Genomic DNA, 20,469 nt, shown 5'->3' with positions numbered 1-20,469 from the left:
TAGTGAACTCTAATTGCCAAGCACTAATCTGAAGATTATTTGACATCCACTAGTACACCTTTACAAATGCTTACTGCTCCTGCTAGTGTAATTTTTTTGTACTGTAATAGTAGACTCTAATCTTATCGGTAAATTAGTCTATTGCCAATTTTAACCATGGAGCTTTCTCCCCAAGCCTCTGCTGAAAATGATTTTGACTAAACTTAAGTTTGTCAAACCTGTTGGCAAAATTAACCCTTCTAACAAAGATCCAGTGTCCAGAATTTGCCCACATGGCAGCCTGAGGGCTTTTGCCCAAGCCTCCTGGGCAAGGAAGCATCAATGCCCTGTCTTGTATAGTGATTGAGCCAATGTCATTGAATGTGGAGTATGGAGCAAAGTACAGGAAGACTAGCTAAATGCTGGGCTTTTGCCTGTGGTGAGCTAACCTGAACAATATGGTAAATTCTTTTGACAAATTTAGTATAGCTGTCAAATCAGTCCATTGAAATGGAGTTACTGTACTGCTTAGGAAAGCACAGCCTGCCAGTCTTGTCAAAGCCCTTAAGGCTCAGCTCAACTTGTCTAGTTTTAATCTGCTGTAAAAGCACCAGTATTCAACAAATTGCTTAAGCAATGTCTTGAATTTCTGGAAGGTAGAGAATATTGCAAAGTGAGCCTTGTTAGCAGGCATTGTTTACCTTGGAAGTCTTTGCTTTAATATGCTGTATGTAGAGTTTTGGGGGACTGGTATTGTAGTGCTACATGTTTTGGGTCTGAACAACTTTGAATGCATTAGCAGTACAGGTGGATGTAACCTTCAGTTGAGATTGGATTTGTATATGATCAGGGCTGGCAGCACTTTACCTGCCTGAGTACTTTATCAAGCGTGGTCCAGTGGGGATGGGATGAGCTGTCATACACACATTAGGGATGTGCTGCAGGAGGCCAGGGAGCCTTTTGGGAAATCCTACTTGTCTAAATGGTAGAAGTTTTCTATTTGTCTGACCTGGACCTGCTTTCCTGTAGTTCTCGAGTTGCTCAATGCTGCTGGTTTGGCCTATTCTGTTAAAGCCCACTTATCTTTCTGCTTGTCTAAGCAATTTCTTAAAGGTCCTGAATATTAGACCTCCCAGGAAAGCCTGTTCCTCCTCCTGGGATCTTTTTGTTTTGTTTCTTGAGCCTACTGTTTCAGGTTCCTTGCAACATTGTTCTTGGAGAGAGGGTTTTTTGTTGGCTCTTCTGCTATAGTTGGTTGTCGAGCCATTATGGCTTTTCCACCTTTTGATATTTCACGAGGAAAGGGTGTCCTTGCATACTATAATGCCCCCAACACTGCTGTGAAGCAAATTGTCAGGCCAATTTACCAAAGCCTACCATTGCTTTAAGGTACACAGAACCTTGCCTACACATCTTCCATAGCGTAGGGCATAAAGGTGACTTTCAGGTGTACCATCCTCAGAACTGATAGCTCCACTAGGAACAGAAGTAGAGAACCTGCACATCCAGGAAGGAAGAGTATGGGGGACTAGAGGGAGTGAATACTGTAGTGAAAGCAAGGGTATGGTAAGATTACACAACTGTACTGTCTTGTGTTTAAGCATTCTCTTCCAGAAGGCATTACAATCTTCAGGAGGCATCCACTTATGCACACAAGTGCTCTAGAAATTGAAGTCCTGACCATTTTTGCTTTAAACAAACTGGCAACAATGTTTGGGGGTGGGGGGGTTGAACTCCAAAGAATTTTGGAAAACGTGTTTAGCTTTTTATTATGGAAACTTTTTACTTCACTATATCCAGGACTGGACCTGGCATTTGCCATAATTGATTAGTGGTCTGCTGTTAAGCAAACTAAAACTGAAATATGAAATTGTCAGCATGCTCAATTTTAATTCTACTCCCCTCCCATTCACCCCTTCAACTTCCCTGTGTTGAAGGAGGTCAATGACCTGCTGATTGTAAGGGGAAGCTCCTTCCATAATCTTGTAAGGTTTTTCGTTTAAGTCTGCTGATCTGATTTAGGTGCTTACTAGGAATAAAACATTCAAACCTGATACTGTCAGCAACCTAGATAACTAGTTGCACACCCAGTGCATTAACCCCAATCTAGAAACCTTTCATCTCTGTAGCAAAAAGAACTTTTAAGACAAATTGTGGCACACCCACTTTAACAAACTTGGTGTTGGCATTTCATTTCCAAATGCTAGCACTACACTACCACCTGGTACCGGTCAGCCCTTCATATGTTGCTCTTCAGAGTGCCAAAATTCAAACCTGGAAACTTCCCTAAACTTGCTCTTTACATATGATCAGGGCTGGCAGCACTTGACCTGCCTGAGTACTTTATCAAGTGTGGTCCAGTTCCCAATGTCACTTTGGAATTTCCTTGTTGGCCTACTTTCTGCAGTTTAGTAGGCAGTCTAAACTGGGTGGGTGACCTCTTCTCTCCTATTAACACTACAGCTTGCTGCCATAGATAAGGATGCATCACCATGCTAGTATTTTGTTTACCATGGCTGGTAAGGTGGTTTAGTGTTTCTGGTCTCTGCATAGGAACCCTTTTTTCACTTTAGGCAGCAGTTCTCTCCACTGACATGTAATTTGTACATAAAGCTTTTGCAAATATTCACTGTCCTTCAGCTGAATGGATCTCCATTTTATGGTTTCATTTGTCCCTTTTTTGTTCCAGTAGAACTAAATCCCAGGTTAGTGTGATTACACTGTTACATGCACATAATTGCACACGTCAGTTACACATGTCATAGCTTTTGAAAGCAAAGTACTATCCCTGGAATTTAACCCCCTAGTGAGACCACTTGGTTAGATGCACACTCATGCAGCTTAAGACCAGTCACAACTTTTCTCAACTTTGTGCACCCACAAGAGCAAATGCATCCAATCACTTTCCCTTCAGCTTTGAAACCTTTGCTGGCTGATGCTTTAAGTCACTTGGTAACTGACTTTTGGGAGGGTGCTCCATGGCTAGTGTGTGCAGCCTTTATAATAGGCCTGTTGGCCACTAGTAGATGAATTACCACTAATGTTACTTGACTATAATACAGCAATGAAATCTTTGGCACAAAGGAAGGTTACTGAACACTATTTCAAGCATACAAACTTATTCTTGCAGGCATTGCTCTTTTTGCAGTACAACTATTAACCAAACAGCATGTTCCAAGTGCAAGTTCAACAAATTTAACTCCCCTGGGGAAACTATTCCAAAAAGACAATGCTGTGAGTACAAACATTAAATGTCTACACAGCAACAGAGCCATTCAAAGGGGAACATTTCCTGCTTTACCTTTCCTCTCAAAGGTACCAGAGTAGGCTTAAGTGAGGTTTCTCCATTGAAGTGGAACCGTTTAGAGGATGAATTAGTTTTCCATTTTTATTTAATAGTGCACTTCAATAAGCTTAATTAGCTTCTAATGGGGCAATATTAACATGTCCTGAGTGTCCTTTTTCTATTGGCCTATTCTCAGGCCAAATGTCAGGTATGTTAAATTTTTACTTTAAGCCTCCCAACACTCAAGTGAAACCGCACTTTCCCTGGGAAAATCTTGCCAAGTGGTGCTGGTAGAGAAGCATTTAATATCCAAAAATATGGGAACAGGTTCCCTTGGGAACCATTTATGACCATGTAGTCCTAGGAGTGTTCTTTCCTGTATTTATCCACTTTCTCACCTATGAGAGCCTGTAACTTCAATCTTTCAGTGTCGGCTATGGTCATTTTTTTAAATTGTCAATTTCAGAATTTCTGAATTTATATACTGTTCAGATCACTGCAGGCCCTCTGTACTCCTGTTTGTTCATTAGCAGACCTCCAAAGATTGGCGAATCTATGGCGAGCAAGTCTATTGACTATCCCACGTATCTGATTTAGCTTGAAACTTATTCAGGCTGCCACAACTGGCAAACTACCATTTCAAGGTCATGGTGAAGAGCTTTTTGTGAAGTAGCTCTTCAATGATAAAATATCATTTGATGCATCAGGTTTGTCCAAACTGCTGGTCCATCAGTCCACACTTGTCATTAGTGGAAATCCAAGACATCCCTCAGAGTGGAGACTAAGATAATCCCAACTCACTGGGCTTCTCCATGACCCCTAATATCAAAGTTTAAATCAAGATTAAGAAGCCAGATTCATGTATGTAGCCTGGGCTGTGTAGATTAGTGGCAAACTACCAAGAGCCTGAACTGCACTTGGTACTTAATCTTCATGTATGTACACATTTTTTACAGGGATATTCTTGGCTAGCATTCAGAGGCATCTAAAGTACCCATTATGCATAGGGGTAAGCGTACCACAATGTGTACACCTCCAGCATCCATCTTGGTCAAGGTTCAGCTAGTTTAGGTGGGATTGGCTTTAATTGGAGGGGGTTCCAAAATTCTTGAAATTGGTAACCCTGAGGTCAAAGTAAACTAAAAACTGGGAATCTATCTTCATGAGGATTGATACTTGCTTAAAAGCCACCCTTAACTGAACTAAAGGTTCCAAGTAATGGGCAGAGTATGTTCTAGTTCCCTAAAATTGAGGTACAAGTTTACATTCACTCTTAATCTTGCACTGGAACTAGAGAAGCTGGGCTGTTGGCTGAATATTTCCTGTGGGGAACTCGTAACTGTCTGATGGGGATATTGATGCATTCTCAACTAGAGAAAATTCTGGTATTAAAATTGGTTCTACCCCCCCCCAACTAAAACCTGTCTGATCGAGAGGTGGGAGTCCAGTGAACATAAAGCCTCTTTGCCATTAATTTTAAAATTGAAACTGGGCTGGGAGGTAAGCTGGCAAACTGGGATCCTTCCCATGTTTGCATATGAACCACTACAGCCCATTTCCATGGAGGGTCACTTTTCTGTATATTGCTTATTAGCCAATAAAGTTTCACCCCACCTGTATAAATCTCCACTGGCAAGCTGTTGCTACCCTGAGCTTTCCCTAGGGACATGGATTTAATTAGAGACTGAGCTCTGACTCTTGATCTGTATCCAAATTCTGCCTATATGCCACCTCAGGAAGAAAAAGCTTTACCTGCTAAAGTAAAGCTTTATTTCCCCAGGATGTAAAACCCCCTATCCAACCTTGGGTCCTTCAGCTTGGTAATAAAACCTTAGTTCTTGGGATGAAAAGCTAGCTACTTTAACAAAATAAAATCCTTTTGTTTAGGAGCTCACTGCCCATAAGCAACTCTGTCTTCTCCCTAGTTTCTGATATGTTGGGGGGGCTATCCTGGAGACCAACTTTAAAAGCTCTTGACACTTTAGCTTGGATTTATGTTGAGCTAGTATGATGCAAGTGTAATTTTCAGTCAAAGGAATACAATGGAATTGTCAGTGTGCCCCTCCCAATGCACAAAATTGCTATTTGGTATAATTAAAAGTACAGTTTTATACCTACCATAAATGTAGATGTTCGAAGATCCACATTGCTGCAGTCCTTACACTTGGGTAGTCCGCTGTCCTCAGTCGGCCCGACTATCAAAGTATAAGGCTGACGTCGGTCAAGGCGCATTTGACTGACATCAGGACGTCAGGGTACAAATGCGCATGACTGACGTCATATCCTCAGTCTTTTCTTGCCCCAGATGTCAGAAGACCCTAGAAATAAAGGTCAAAACCAAAAGACAGCAAACCAACAACCAACCATCCTGGCACTAATATGTACAATATACACCCTATTAACAACCCAACCCACACAACCGCCTCCAAGAGGGGAAGGAGGGAGGGTAAATTGGGCTGCAGCAATGTGGATCTTCGAACATCTACATTTATGGTAGGTACAAAACTGTACTATGTTCTTCATCTCACATTGCTGCAGTCCTTACACTTGGGTAGAATCCCAAAGCAGAGGTAAGGGAGGATGGCTAAACTATAAGGAAGCGGGAGCTGCCAAAATGCCCTGCAAAACAGCAGTGGCAAAACCAGCCCTGGATTTAGAGTAAAGTGGAAGGTGATAATGCCTAGAGAAAGTATGCACTGAACTCAAAGTAGCTGCCTCCAAAATATCCTTAGTTGCCACCCCCCTCAAAAAAGCTGTCGAAGTGGCAGTAGCCCTAGTGGAATGAGGCCTAATCCCAGCTGGAATTTCCTTGCCATGATGGGAATAACAAAGCAATGCAAAACCCAATCCACTTAGAAATAGTTTGTTTTGACACAGGCTTGCCCTGAGAACTCAAAGCAAAAGAAACAAAACTGCTGAGACTGCCTGAACCCCTTAGTTCTGTCCAAATAATATCGCAACTGCCTGTGTACATCTAAATTGTGCAAAATCTTTTCCCCTTTATTTTGGGGATTTGCATAAAAAGTAGGCAAATGAATAGTTTGGTTTAAAGCCACACTAGAAACCACTTTAGGCATAAAGGAAGGATTAGTACGTAAAGATACCCTATCCTTATGGAAAATTAAGAGGCTCAACTGCCATAAGGGCCTGTAACTCAAACCCTTCTTGCAGAGGTAATAGCCAACAAAAAAGCAGTCTTCCATGATAAAAACTTTAACTCAGCAGTAGCTGCAGGCTCAAAAGGTTGTAGAGTGAGTTTCTCCAACACAAAATTGAGATCCCAAGCAGGCGTAGGAGCTCTTCGTGGGGGTCTTATATTCTTTGCCCCTCTAAGAAATTGCTTGAACAAAGGATGAGAAAACAATGGTGGGTCACGATCATAGTGAGCTGAAATTGCTGCAGCATGAACCTTAATGGAAGAGAAGGACAAACCTTTGTCCAGTAACTCAGTAAGATATTGAAGAGCCACACTTAAATTAGGCTCAAACATCAAAATCTTTCGCTGCACTCCAATAAAAATCTCTTCCATTTATCTGCGTACACTTTCCTTGTACTAGGCCTTCTAGCTTCCAAAATAACATTCAGAACTTGCTGTGGAAGTGGAGGGCCACCACGGTTCAAAACAGAATATGCCAGGCTGTTAGGTGCAGAGAGTGAAGCTTTACATTGAGCAAATGACTGTCCTCCTGAGACAACAGGTGTGGAATCGAAGGTAAAGGCCATGGAGGCTTCCGTACCAGGCTTCTCAGTAATGGGTACCAATGCTGTTGAGGCCAATCTGGAGCTATCCAAATCATCCTTGGCTTGTCTTGTCTGGCCTTTAGTAGTACCTTTGGGAGGAGAGGCAGAGGTGGAAAGGCATACACATGAAGATTGCTCCAATTGAAAGAAAGAGCATCCACTTTCCAAGCTGTGGGATGAAACCTTTTTGTGCAAAACTTTGGCAGCTGGTGGTTTAGTGGAGAAGCGAACAGTTCCCCCCAAGACACTGTCAATTTCTGAAATACATGAGGATCCAATTTCCACTCGTGGGGATCCATAATTTGTCTGCTCAACACATCTGCTAAGGAGTTCTGTGCTCCTGGCAGAAACCTTGCCTGAAGATTTAGCTGTAAACTGAGAGCAGTCCCCCACAAAATCATTGCTTGCCTGCAGAGGGGATAAGAGTGTGTTCCGCCTTGCTTGTTGATGTACCACATGACAGTTGTGTTGTCTGTTAGAATCAACACCTGCCCTGGAAGAAGTAAATCCTTGAAAGCTATTAATGCAAACTGGACTGCTAACATCTTTCAAGTTGATATGTAGATGCTGTAGTCTGGCAGGCCACTTGTCTTGTATCCACTTTCCATTCAGATGAGCTCCCCAAGCTATGTCTGAGGCATCTGTCGTTAGAATCTGACTCTCCTCTGGCTGGGTCAGTCCCTTGTTTAGGTGACATTCCTGAGCCCACCACAAAAATTCCTTTTGAATGCAAGGTATTTGAATGACAGTGTCCAAATCCTGGCAGTGCTGTGTCCATACATTTTTGAGATACCATTGCAGCTTCCTCATATGCAGTTTGGCATTGGGAAGCACCAGAATACAAGATGCCATGAACCCCAAGGCTTGAAGGACTGTCCTTGCAGTCGGCCTGGACAGATGAGACAACTGATGAAAGTAAAGGGAAAGATTCTTTTGTTTGTCCGGGGTCAAAAAGGCCATCTGGGATGCTGTATTCAGTCTCACACCCAGAAAGCACATGTCCTGAGAGGGTACTAGACTGGACTTTATTTCGTTCACAGAATACCCCAGGCATCTTAGCACTGCTATCACATAGTGTAGATGATGAAGAAGTTCGTCCTTTCCTTGAGCCAGAATCAGGCAATCGTCCAAGTAAGGATAAATCTGTATTCCTTTCAACCTGAGGAAAGCTATCACTGGAGCCAGAACTTTCGTGAACACTCTGGGCGCAGTAGATAAGCCAAAGGGCAATGCAGAGAACTGATAATGAGAATTCCCAGCTCAAACGCAGATACTTCCTGCAACTCAGTCTGATAGGAACATGAAGATAAGCCTCCTTGAGATCTAAAGTTACCATCCAATGATCTTTGCCCAGCAGAGGCAAAAGCTGCTGTAACATCAACATTTTGAACTTGGGAATGTCCAGATAAGTGTTGAGGATAGAGAAGTCCAAAATTGGTCTCCACGTGTTCCCTTTCTTTGGTACAAGGAACAGGCGAGAATAAAATCCTAGGCCCACCTCTGGCATAGGGACCGGCTGAATGGCCCCTATTTGGAGTAACAGAGAAATTTGCTTGTGAGCCTCTATTCTTTGTGGAGGAGGAACGTCTGGCATGCCTTTGAAAGGAGGCAAGGTATGGAAATAAAACCTGTAACCGTGGTGTATGATATCCAATACCCATCTGTCTTGGGTAATTAAACTCCAATTTTCTTTGAAAAGTGTCAACCTTCCTCCCAAAGGTGCTGCCAGACGAGAAGGCTCTGGCAGCTGAAAAGGTAGGTCATTGGGCCTGTTTATGAAAGGACTGACCCCTGCCCTCACCCGAAGACTGTGCAGGAGAACTCCCTGTTCTAGGCCTGTAAGAGCCCTGAGCTCTGCCTCTACCACGTCTAGCTATTCCCCTAGACTGGGAATCATAAGAAGGATACGTCCACCCCTTAGCAGGCCAATTTCTACTAAACTTTGGAGGCTGAACCTGCAAAAAATCTTTAACAGTCTGCATAGACTTAGCCTTGTCCTCCATCTTCTTTAAAACTGACTCAACAGGAGAACCAAACAACACATCAGATTGTAAGGGAGCATCTAAAATCCTTTTTAACATGGTCAGATAAATTCTGATCCCTCAGCCAGGCGTGCCTGCGAATAATTGATCCAGTGGCAGCCACCCTAGACGAGGCCTGTACAGCATCAAAACCACATTGCAAAGAATGCTTACCCACCTGTTCAGAAACATGCACTAAATCTTGCAACTCTTTACAATCAATACCTTCCGCCAGAACATCAACCTTAGACTTCAATTGTGAAAGGAGATAATTTTGGTATTTCAACATGTGAAACTGGCAATTCAAAGCCCTCATAGCTAGAGTGGAGGAAGTATAAACTTTCTTTCCCCATCTATCCAAAGCCCTGGCCTCTTTATCAGAAGGAACCGGATTCTTGACAACAGAAGCCTTAACACCTTTAGGCCCCTGACTAACAGTTTCTGGGTCCGCCCTAGGACTCTTAAAAGATACTTATGCGCTTCAGGCACCCTGTAATACCTATCCGGTTTAACAGGAGCAGGAGGCAAAGAATCAGGATTAAGAGAAGCCTCTGAAAAAACATCTTCCACCACATCCAAAACAGGAGGTATAGCCAAAGGCCTATGCTGGGGTAAAAACAAATTCCCTAAGCCTTTTCCTGGAATCAGAGAAGTCCTGACCTTCCCACTTAAAATGTTCCCTCATGGAATGAAGAGTTTCTGAAAATGAAAAATCCTCAGGAGGAGAAGCAGAAGGAGTAGAATCATCCCCCTCAGAATCAGAATAAGGAGAATACTCCTGCAAGTCTTCAGCCGAAGACTCTGAAACATCCGAAGCCTGCTCAAAACTCCCTAACTCAGGCTCCACCCTAGGCCTCTTATCAGGAGGGGGCAAGGAACCCCTAATCAAAGTAATCAAATCTTCTGCCATTTTAAGCATATATTTCTTGGGCACAGTTCCAGAAGAACTATGGGTGACACCAGCTGAAGCTAAACCTGGCCTGCCTCTGGGAGAAGCCTTAGAAACAGAAGAAGGCCTAACCACCTTAGGAAGAGAGGGTAGTATAGTAACCTGAGAAGCCCCTTCAGCCTGACCTGCCTCCTGAGGCCACATCCTGCAACAACAAAGTCTCTCCCTGGGAACCCAAAGAAACCTCCGGTGGAACCACCGGCTCCACCGACACCTCTAAAGAACCGGCGTCTGGTACGGACGGTTCTTCTAGCCTAGGCTTAACTGCTTTGTCCTTGCGCTTCTTCGAGGAAGCGGGCGTCGGAGCATCCGACGGCATTTTATAATTGCACCGCTTCCCGAAGACTAACCTGGCACAATCTAACCGTCTCTTTATAGTGCGCTTATTGAATCTAGCACAAGAGCGGCACCCAACAACGTCGTGCTCAGGCCCTAAACAAGGAATACACAAAGTATGATAATCTCTATGCAGTATCTGTTTCCCACAAGAAATACAATTATTCACTTTTTCTGACATCCGGTAAACCACTGAGGCAAGAAAAAACTAAAATATTCCCCAACGGGGTACTTAGCCAACTTTGAGTCGGTCTGAAACTCCAGAATCGAAAAATTTCAGAACGCCAACCGGCACTTGCAAAGCTGCTTCTGCATCGGACCATGCGGCAAAAAAGACTGAGGATATGATGTCGGTCATGCGCATTTGTACCCTGACATCCTGATGTCAGTCAAATGCGCCTTGACCGACGTCAGCCTTATACTTTGATAGTCGGGCCGACCGAGGACAGCGGACTACCCAAGTGTAAGGACTGCAGCAATGTGAGATGAAGAACATCTTGCAAAGCTTTTCCATGATCCTCACTTTCTGGAAATCTAAGATGCATGATTGATCAGGGAGTAATATTGGTGCCATAACCAGCACTTTCCATATTTGTCCCCCTCATGATCAACATGAATTGATTTAAGTGGTAATGTTAAATGTCGTAATCCCTTCAATCAGCTAATGTATCCAAAAAGAACAAAAGCAAGAGTCTTCGTGCATAAGGCTGGGACTCCTTGGTCTTCCCATAGGTAAGGAAGAAAAAATATCCCCTTGAATATATGCCTTGTATTATCTCTGCATAGTTTTGATCTGCCAAATGCTTCTTGCAGAAGCAGTAACAGGCTGTAGCAGTAGAGGCAGATACCTTCATCTGTTTGACCAGTGACACTACTTGTATTCCATAATTTAAGAATCTCTCAGTGCCGCAGACAACAGTGTAATATAGTTGAGCAATGGCCTTCCAAGCAGCATTAATCCTCATCCCTATAACTACCTCTAAGAAGCGCTAGAGATGGTGACTATAAATTGGCAAAATATATGGGAGCATGAACCTGTACAAGAAAATGCACTGAATAGCAACCTTTTGCAGGATTCAACAATGAGCTGCTTTATGGAGAGGAGTTGAACGCTTCCAAAATTCAGTTTGGCTACATCTCCTGTTTTATAGTTTAGTGATCCCTGTACAAATCTAGTCACCCTTTAAACACCCAAAATATGCATAAGTTTTCAGAATGATTGCATTTAACTGGCATGTAAAATAAAATGCCTACTCTTGCCATCATTGTTAACTTGCTTTGCTTGTACCACCAGTGCTACGGTTTGCTGCTTTCTGCTTATCTGTCTGAAATACTAGTAGAGAGATCCTAGTGGGGGTTCCCTTCCCATAGGTTATTGCTGACAAGGTGGAGGGATATGAAAGTTCCCCTTATCTCCAGAGATAAATGGCACCAAGCCCCCAGGGAGTGCTACTGAAGAGTAGCTGGGTAGAACAGCTTGTATATCTAGCCACTGAACTAACAAACTCATAACTAGGTGAAACTATGCCTACTGAGCCTCATGCAGATCTATCTGTACAAATAGCTTATGATCCTTGAACCTCCACAGTGGTTCATGTTTAAGCTAAAAAGCACTTCTAGGGAAGTGATCTGATGCACTCTGGGATGGATGCATTTGATGGGCCTGCTCTGGTACAAGCTGGTCTGTAGGAGACTCAACTTGGCTAATAAGGTTTTTTGCAGTAACTCCTAACCTTCAGATCCACCACTTTACTCCTCCACCACTTAACTCTCCCATCTCAACCTGGCTTTGGCACCCTGACGTCTTTGCTGTAGATGCAGTATATTGCAGTCATGTTGAGATGAACAGAATAGTCAGAGTGCACCAACTCAGTTTCCTTAGTCCTGCTGTGAGATCACAATATCTAATGTAGATTTTTTTTTTTTGAAGCTCTTCCATAAAGTCAAAACAGTGATCCTCCTTATTGAAGCTTGTGATGAAACCATTATGGAGTCCATCTCAGGAAGTGGAGAGTCCCACTGGACCACTCTGCATGGTTACAAGTTGTCTCCCCCCCCCCCCTCTCTCTCTCCTTGGACCTGGAATGTCTAGTTATCCAAGGGGCTCTTCTAATGCCAAATGTTAAATTTGATTTCTGGGAGTGCAGTAGTGGATTTCAGGAGGGTAAGGGCACATTGAAGTGGGTAGCTACTTAATCTTGCTCCAGCTAGAAATCATTACTCCATCTATTGTTGCCCAATGTACTGTGGCTGCATGTCATAAGTCCTCTTTCTTGACTTGGAGGGATTCCCATTACCTCTAGTATTTGGCCTTTCTGTTGTGTTTTAGACTATTCAACAAATCCCTTGCTGCAATTTTTATTCACCACAGAAGTATGGGTGTTCATGTTTACACCTGTATAGGTGACTTAATTCAGGCAGTCTGTTCATATTTTACATACTTGCAGCTCATCTCATTTTCAGACTCTGGGAATTTCTGTTCTCCAGTTACATCTACTCCCTTTCCTGACAGATTTCTAGGGTCTGTTGGGTGTGACGTCTGTAATAACCATACTACAGTGAAATGGCACATCAGTAAATACTAGGGTACCTTTTCTATCCCCTCCAACTAAGCTTGAATAAGCCAAGAGGCTATAAAATGTAGAGTAAGATGGAGTCAGAAGTGGATCGGTTTGCTTCTCCTCTTACTCTATTATAGGCTTCCCCATAACCTGGTATGTATAAGCCAGACCTTTACTGTCAGCTGGGGTCTGGGCCACATTCACATTTTATCCAAAACCTGCTTTTAATGTTTACAAAGGGGGGGGGGGCATTGCTATGGCATAGGATAAGCTGACCTGGGCCAGCAGCTCATGCATTTGAGATAATGGCAGGAAGGGTGGGTGTGGCCATCCCATGAGGTGATGGCATTCTTCAGTGTTTTCTGTGGGGAGTGCTCCATAAAGGGGAGTAGCCTTTGCTGTAATAGGTGAATGCAGGGGAGGTGGATATCCAGGGGTAGGGCATGAATAAAAAAATCATTGAAGCACTAAGATTTTAACCCCCTAGAATGCCCTTGAGTTCTACACCTGTGCCAGAACAGTGAGTTTGGGGACAGATGGCCCCATTATGCATGGGAGGCAATGAGGGTAGCCAGAAAGAATGAAGGGGAAAACGTCCAGCCTTATTCTAAAAGGTAATGGAGTCAAAAGTACCATGAGTTCTGGTTCACCCCTTTTTAACAGATGACTGCTGTTTGGCCAGAAACTTTCACTGCTTCTTGCATCTGTCAGCCTGACAACCTTGGAAGCATCTAAGACTATTCTAATATTGGGTGTTACTGATAAAGCAGCTGAAATACCTGTTGCCAAGATAATCATGCCTGTTCAAATAGGTAAGATTGTTTGTAGAAAAGCAAAGTAATAGCTCTAGTTTCCAGTTCAGTACTTATGCTTCAATATTTGACCTTGCCTACTGTTTCATTGCATGCATTTGTCTGCATGCCTATGTTCTTATTTTTCTCGGTTACTATGCAAGAGTTTTTGAATTGGGTCCTTCATTTTGTACCTCCAAGGCATGATGTATTTTTCTTGAGGCTTGCTAATTGTATAAAATTCTGACTTCCTTGTGGGACCTATTCAACAGACTAGTTCTCATTCTTAGAGCACATTATTTTAGTTGCATTCAGATCAGCAAAGGAGTATATACATTTTTCAGAAGGGAGATGGTTGCTTTTCAGAAAAATTACCTCTATCTCACAGGTTTGTGCTCATTGAAACTAGTTCAGTTATTTTCTAAAGGACAATTTTAAAAAAAATTGAGCACTAGATATGTACAAATAGCTTAAGTACTCTGTGAATTAACTTGGTCATTAAGACAGTCTGATCAGCTTATTTCTTTTATAGAAAGCAAATGGGTTTGGCTAGTTATGAAACGGATCCTTTCCATGTGGTTGGTTTAACTGCATTATCTCATGAAAAATGCAAAATAAACTTGGTCAGGTAAACTGTTGCAATTGTAACACTTCCAAAATTCTTTGGGTGGCTACACATTTCCATTTATTAGAGGATGTGCATTGCAGAGGCTGAGCACTATTTGCTTTCGCTCTCCAACAGTTTCTTGTACACAATCTCCCCATTGTAGGAGATGCACTGCTTTGCTCTTTCTCTTGCATATAATTCCTGTCGTAGTAAGCAGTTTAATATAGTACAGCCATTTGAGTTTGCTCATCAGAACTGTTATAATTTTAGGATCTTGCTTCAGGTCGTGCTTCTCCCACCCCTCATCTGGTGCATAAATTGCCTTTGCTTTTTGTACATGGCTAGCACTGTCCAGTACAGGCTTGCCAGTTTTTGTTGTATTGCATCATAACCCATAGTGTAGGGTATTTATTACCCTTCCTCACCAGTCTTCACCCTTTCCATTATTTTGTGCTTTACAAAAGTTTTGTTTTCTTGTCTCCTCCAGCCTTCCTGAAGAGCATTTGATGTTGTGATCCTATCTCGCCTACATTCTGACTGATGGGCTCGGAGCCGATCCCTCGGCTCCAACACGGCACGCTTATGCTATAGAGCGAGGCCTCTAATTGGCTGAGCTATCTTTATCCCAGGATGCACCACCACTAATCCCCCAGATCTCGTTTGCCGCTTACGGAGCTTGGACGTAGTCTCAACATTGGCTGGGCTAAGTACTATATTAGGCTTTTTTCCTGTCAGTATTTGCTTCATTTAAACCCAAAAGCTGTTTTAACGGCTATTTTTTGTGTACGAGTGTGTTTCTAACAGTTTGAGTTTTTCGTATATTTTCCTGTCAGAGAAGGTTCCGTTTAAGTTAGAGGGGCCTTCCCCTGTGCTAACTACTACTTTAGTGGTTGTGTGTGGGTCAAGTACCCGTTTGAGTTAGAGGGTCTTGACCCTCCTTGTTTCCCCTTTCTCTTTCTCACATTCTTGTGTAAAAAAGTTCTTTAGTTTAAATATTTTTCTGAGTTGGTGGCATACATATTTTGTTCCTGTGTGTCAAACACTTTTTACTGTTGTTGTCTGTTTTTGTAGGATTATGTCTAAAGAACATAAACCCTCTGGGTTTAAAAAGTGCACGAGGTGTGGGTTCAAAATGTCCATAACAGACTACCACTCCTCGTGCGTCTATTGTCTTGGCGCTAAACATCTGCAGGAATCGTGCAGTGTATGCCATGCGTTTTCCTCCAGAGTCCTCCAGGAGAGGAAAAACAAATTAATCCTCAAAGGATTAATCAAGCCTTCCTTCGAGGAGGCTTTATCTTCCTCTCAGTCTCCTTCTAAAAAGAGGAAAGCGCCGGCTCCGACCAGTCAGTCGGAACTGACGGCTAAGAAAACTAAGCAGACTTCTCCATCGGCTCCACGGACTTCAGAGCCGAGGTCGGAACGGTCTGCCTCGATGCCTCCAGCCTCGACCCCTCTGGTTTCGGAGCCGAGGTCTGGGGCATCGAGGCGGGTCACCCTCATCGGCTCCACTGATATTGGAGCCGATAAGGGTCATCGGCTCAGACACTTCCCCCTCGGAGCCGAAGTCCTTATCGGCACCGAGGGAAATTTCCTTGAAGGTTTCCTCGGAGCCGGTAATTGTTGAGTCTTTTCGGAGCCGGTCCCCGAGCCCTTCGGAGCCGATGGAGAAATCGGTTCGGGCCCGATCGGTATCCTCGATCATCCAAGATGTCTGATTCGGACATCAACAGGGTGCTCCTTCGACTCTTCCAGTCTCCGGTGTTCCAAAAGATGGTTTCGGCTCCAGCCCATTTGGTTTTGGAGCCGATGGTCCACTCCCCTACTGTACTTCCTCCTCCAACAGCTTCGGCACCGTTGGAGCAGGTGTTGGTGGAACCAGTGGAGGTGTTAGGGTCAGGCCCGACCCTTGCTCCGACTCCGGCTCTTGGGTCGGAGTTCAGTGCACGGACTTCTTCCTTCGGCCCTGGGGGGGGAGGCTTCGGGATTGATGCTTTCGGTCCCAAGTCTCCCTCTTGGTGCGTCGGCGGGAGTACTGTCCACTGTCGTGGCCACGGAGGGGGGACCTTCCCAGGATTCTGGTGGTCCCGCCTTCAGGGCTATGAGGAGTGCTCTAGCCAAATCTTCATTGGCTACCTCCACAGTTTCCCCAGCTCCTTCCCTACATTTGGAGACTGGGTCGTTGGCAGTCCCCCTGTCCGTAGACAGCGGAGCCCCTGGGCCTCAGGTTACCCCCGCTGGGGTTTCTCCCTCTCCTGGAGGTCCTTCTGAAGCCTCTTCGGAAGAACCTCCCAGGAAGAGAACGTGCAAGAGGAAGGACGTTGACTCCCCTGACGAGTCTGACATCTGACACCAATCTCGATGATGCAGAGGGGTCCCCCAAGTCGTCCTCGGATGATGTCTCCTTTGCAGACATCCTGGAAGCCCTAAAACAACGAGGCGGCTGGCAGTCCAAACCTCCCTCTGCTGATGAGTCGGTGTTCCTGAAGGCCTTCTGGGCTCAGCCCTCCGCCTCCTGGGTGTCTCCGCCCTTCGACGAGCTCTTGGACTTGATCTGTCGAAGGGTGTGGGAACACCCAGACTGTGGAACCGGTGCCCGCTCGTCCAAACAAATTTCTCTCTGCGCCCCCAGATAGAGAGTTCCTTACGAAAGGTGTGGCTGTGGATGCTATGGTGGTGGCATCTGCTACCCAGCAAGATGTAGCAGAGGCTTCTACGTCCGTCCATCCTCCTAATAAGGAGTCTAGGAGCATGGATCGGTACGGTAAGCGCACCCTTAGTTCAGCGGCCTTTACTCTGAGGTCTTTGAACTACCTGACGCACTTTACGAGATTTCAGAGGGATCTGATTAAGGAGCTATCCAATACCCTCTTAGGTAACCTGCCTGAGGAGCTGGCCCAGACGGTTGGATCTCAGCTGGCTACAATGTCGTCCATTTCGAACTCGTCCATGAGGCTCATTTTGTATGCGGCGAAGGGTCGAGTAGAGCGGCAGTACAGGCATTGCTCTCGGAGACAAGCCTGGCTCCGCCTGTGTCATTTCAAGGAGGCCTTCAAGTCTTCATTTGCCGACGCCTTTGATGGGTCCTCCTGTTTGGGCCCAAGGTAAAGACACACTTACCCGCTGTGAACAGGAGGGTAAGACTCTGACTGCCGTAGGGGCACGATTTTCCACTCCCTTTCGGCCTTATCCCAAGGCTAAAAGAGGAGGGAAGATGTGGTTCCGTAGATCTCAGAAGTCTTACCCCTCTCAGCAGGAAGGTTCCCCCTCCAGAGGCAGAGGAGGGGGAAATTCATCAGGAAGACGCCGTCCCAGAGGCAGCAGAGGCCCTCGCAACACTGTAGACCGCGAGTCCTTTCGTGGCTCTTCAGCTTTTCATAGTCCTTGAGGGATTGCCCGACTGTGCTGCTCCGGAGCCAGTCGGGGTCGATTTCAAGCACCTGAAGGCCTGGGAAGGGATCACTCAGGACCGATGGGTGCTTCGAATTATCGCCGGAGGTTACTCCATCCCATTCTGTTGCCTCCCCCCCCCTAGTCCAAAAAAATCCCGGACCCGCCACCCAGTCAACGGGATACCGCAGCCTCAGAAATTTCAAAGCTGCTGCAAAAAGGAGTCATCCAACTGGTCCCCGCAGACCAGATCGGATTAGGGACTTACTCAGGATTCTTTTTGGTGCCAAAAAAGACCGGGGACTTGAGGCCCATTTTGGACCTAAGCAACCTAAACCGTTCAGTCAAGCAGTCCAAGTTCCGAATGGTCACTTTACAAACCATTCTCCCATTGTTGGAGAAAGGTGTTTGGATGTGCTCCATAGACCTCAAGGACGCATATTACCATATCAAAATACATCAAACGTCCAGGAGACACTTGCGCTTCAGCCTAGGAGGCAGTCATTTTCAGTTCCGTGCGCTGCCCTTTGGTCTCACCACAGCCCCCAGGGTGTTCACCAAATGCTTGGCAGTAGTGACTGCTCACTTGAGAAGTCTAGGATTCCAGGTGTTTCCGTACCTAGACTGGCTCCTAACTGCCACCTCCAAGCATCTACTTCTACGGAGCCTGCAAGCCACAATATCACTGGGCAATTCCCTTGGAATCACCTTCAATTGGCCAAAGTCTGTGTTACGGCCATCTCAAAGAATAAGATTCATAGGGGTAGAGATAGATTCAAACCAGATGCGGGTCTATCTACCTGCAGACAGAATTCAGACCATTCAAAATCAGGTTCGAGCCTTACTCCCCAGGTCCAAAGCCCCAGCCAGAATGGTCCTACAGCTATTGGGATCGATGTCTGCCACAGTTCTGCTAGTTCCCTTGGCAAGGTTACACATGCGAATCCTCCAGTGGCTTCTTTCAACTCAGTGGTCCTTTCAGGAACTCCCTCTCAATCACCTAATATGGATCACATAATCTTGCAAACGGGACCTTCGCTGGTGGCTAGTGTCCTCCAATTTGGATCAGGGACGACCCTTTGTTCTTCCTCCTCAGGCGGCCACTTTGACCACGGACACCTCCCAGACGGGGTGGGGGGGGGGCATTCCCTGGGCAGGTCAGTCCAAGGCAAATGGCACCCGGAAGAGACCCCTCTCCACATCAACATCCTAGAAATGAGGGCAGTACTCCTGTCCCTTCAAGCCCTTCACAATTACCTCCCTCTGGGCGTAATTGCTGTTCACTCAGACAACATGTCAGTTGTCTGGTACCTGAACAAACAGGGAGGGACCAGATCCCTATCCTCTTTGCAGAGAAGCGATGAGAGTTTGGGAATGGGCAGTCTCGACCAAACGCTTCCTAGTGGCTACTCACATACCGGGCAAGTCCAATGTCATAGCCGACAGGTTGAGCAGAACCATCCTCTCTCCTCACGAATGGTCTCTGAATATGACAGTTACAAGGCAGATTTTCAGCGAATGGGGAGTTCCGTGTTGCGACCTCTTCGCGACTCCTCTGCTCCGGGGAAGAGCCCTATGGACGCATTAGTCCATCCTTGGCCCACCGGCCTGCATTATGCCTTCCCTCCAGTTCCTCTCCTCCCCAGGGTGATTCAAAAGGCATCGCTCTTAGGGAGCAAGATGATCTTAATTGCTCCTTACTGGCCTCGTCAAGTGTGGTTTCCCTATCTTCGGAAACATGCTTTGGAGGGTCCATGGTTCCTGGACCAGGTCCCAGACCTACTGATTCATCAGTCGGGACTACTACACCAGTCCCTACACACATTAAAATTGACGGTCTGGCTCCTCCTCTTCCGACTATAGTCAGGAGACATGCACTGGATCCAGATGTGGTGCACATATTATCTTCAGCCCACAAGTCTGCTACGAAGAAACTGTATTCTAGCAAATGGAAAAGGTTTGCTATTTGGGCTCAACTCCGGGGCCTGGACCCCATTTCTACTCCCGTGGCAGAAGTACTCAAATTCCTGACCTCTCTTTTCAATCAAGGCTCTTCAGTTTCTACCATCAAAGTACAATTGGCAGCGATTTCTAATTTTCATGAATCCATAGACCCACCTTTAATGAGCAACAGGTTGTGTAAGACCTTCTTGAAAGGTGCTGCTCTATTAAGACCTCCGATTTCTCATCCTGCACCTCCATGGGATCTCGATATAGTATTACGTGCCTTGACTTCTTTCCCTTTGAACCGGCAGCTACCTGTGATCTAAAGTTTCTATCATGGAAGACAGCCTTTCTAGTGGCGATTACTTCAGCCAGAAGGGTTTCAGAACTTCAAGCTTTCAGTGAAACCCCCGTACTTGGTTTTTCATACAGACAGGGTATCCCTCAGACCAAATCCTTCTTTTGTTCCTAAAGTCTGTTCTACTTTATGCTTGCAACAGTCGTTAGAGCTCCCAGTTTTTTTCCCCAAAATACTCCAATAAAGCGGAGTTTATTTTCCACACACTAGATGTCCACAGGCAGTTACGTTTTTATTTAGATAGGACCAAACAATCAAGGAAAACAGATCAGTTGTTTGTATCCTTTGCAGAAAACAAATTGGGCAACGCTGTCACAAAGGTCACTATTGTCAAATGGATCAGGGACTGTATTACTCAAGCTTATATTTATTCTAACAAAGAGCTTACCACCTCTGTCAAGGCTCATTCTACAAGGGCTATGGTGACATTTGTGCTGCGGCTACATGGTCTTCCCCGCACACCTTCATTTCTCACTACAAATTAGATGTGGCATCTAGAGGGCGAG

This window comes from Protopterus annectens, chromosome 10.part0, assembly GCF_019279795.1.
Source record: "Protopterus annectens isolate FY-2018-M chromosome 10.part0, PAN1.0, whole genome shotgun sequence".
NCBI lineage: Eukaryota > Metazoa > Chordata > Ceratodontiformes > Protopteridae > Protopterus > Protopterus annectens.
This window is presented reverse-complemented; position numbering follows the sequence as displayed.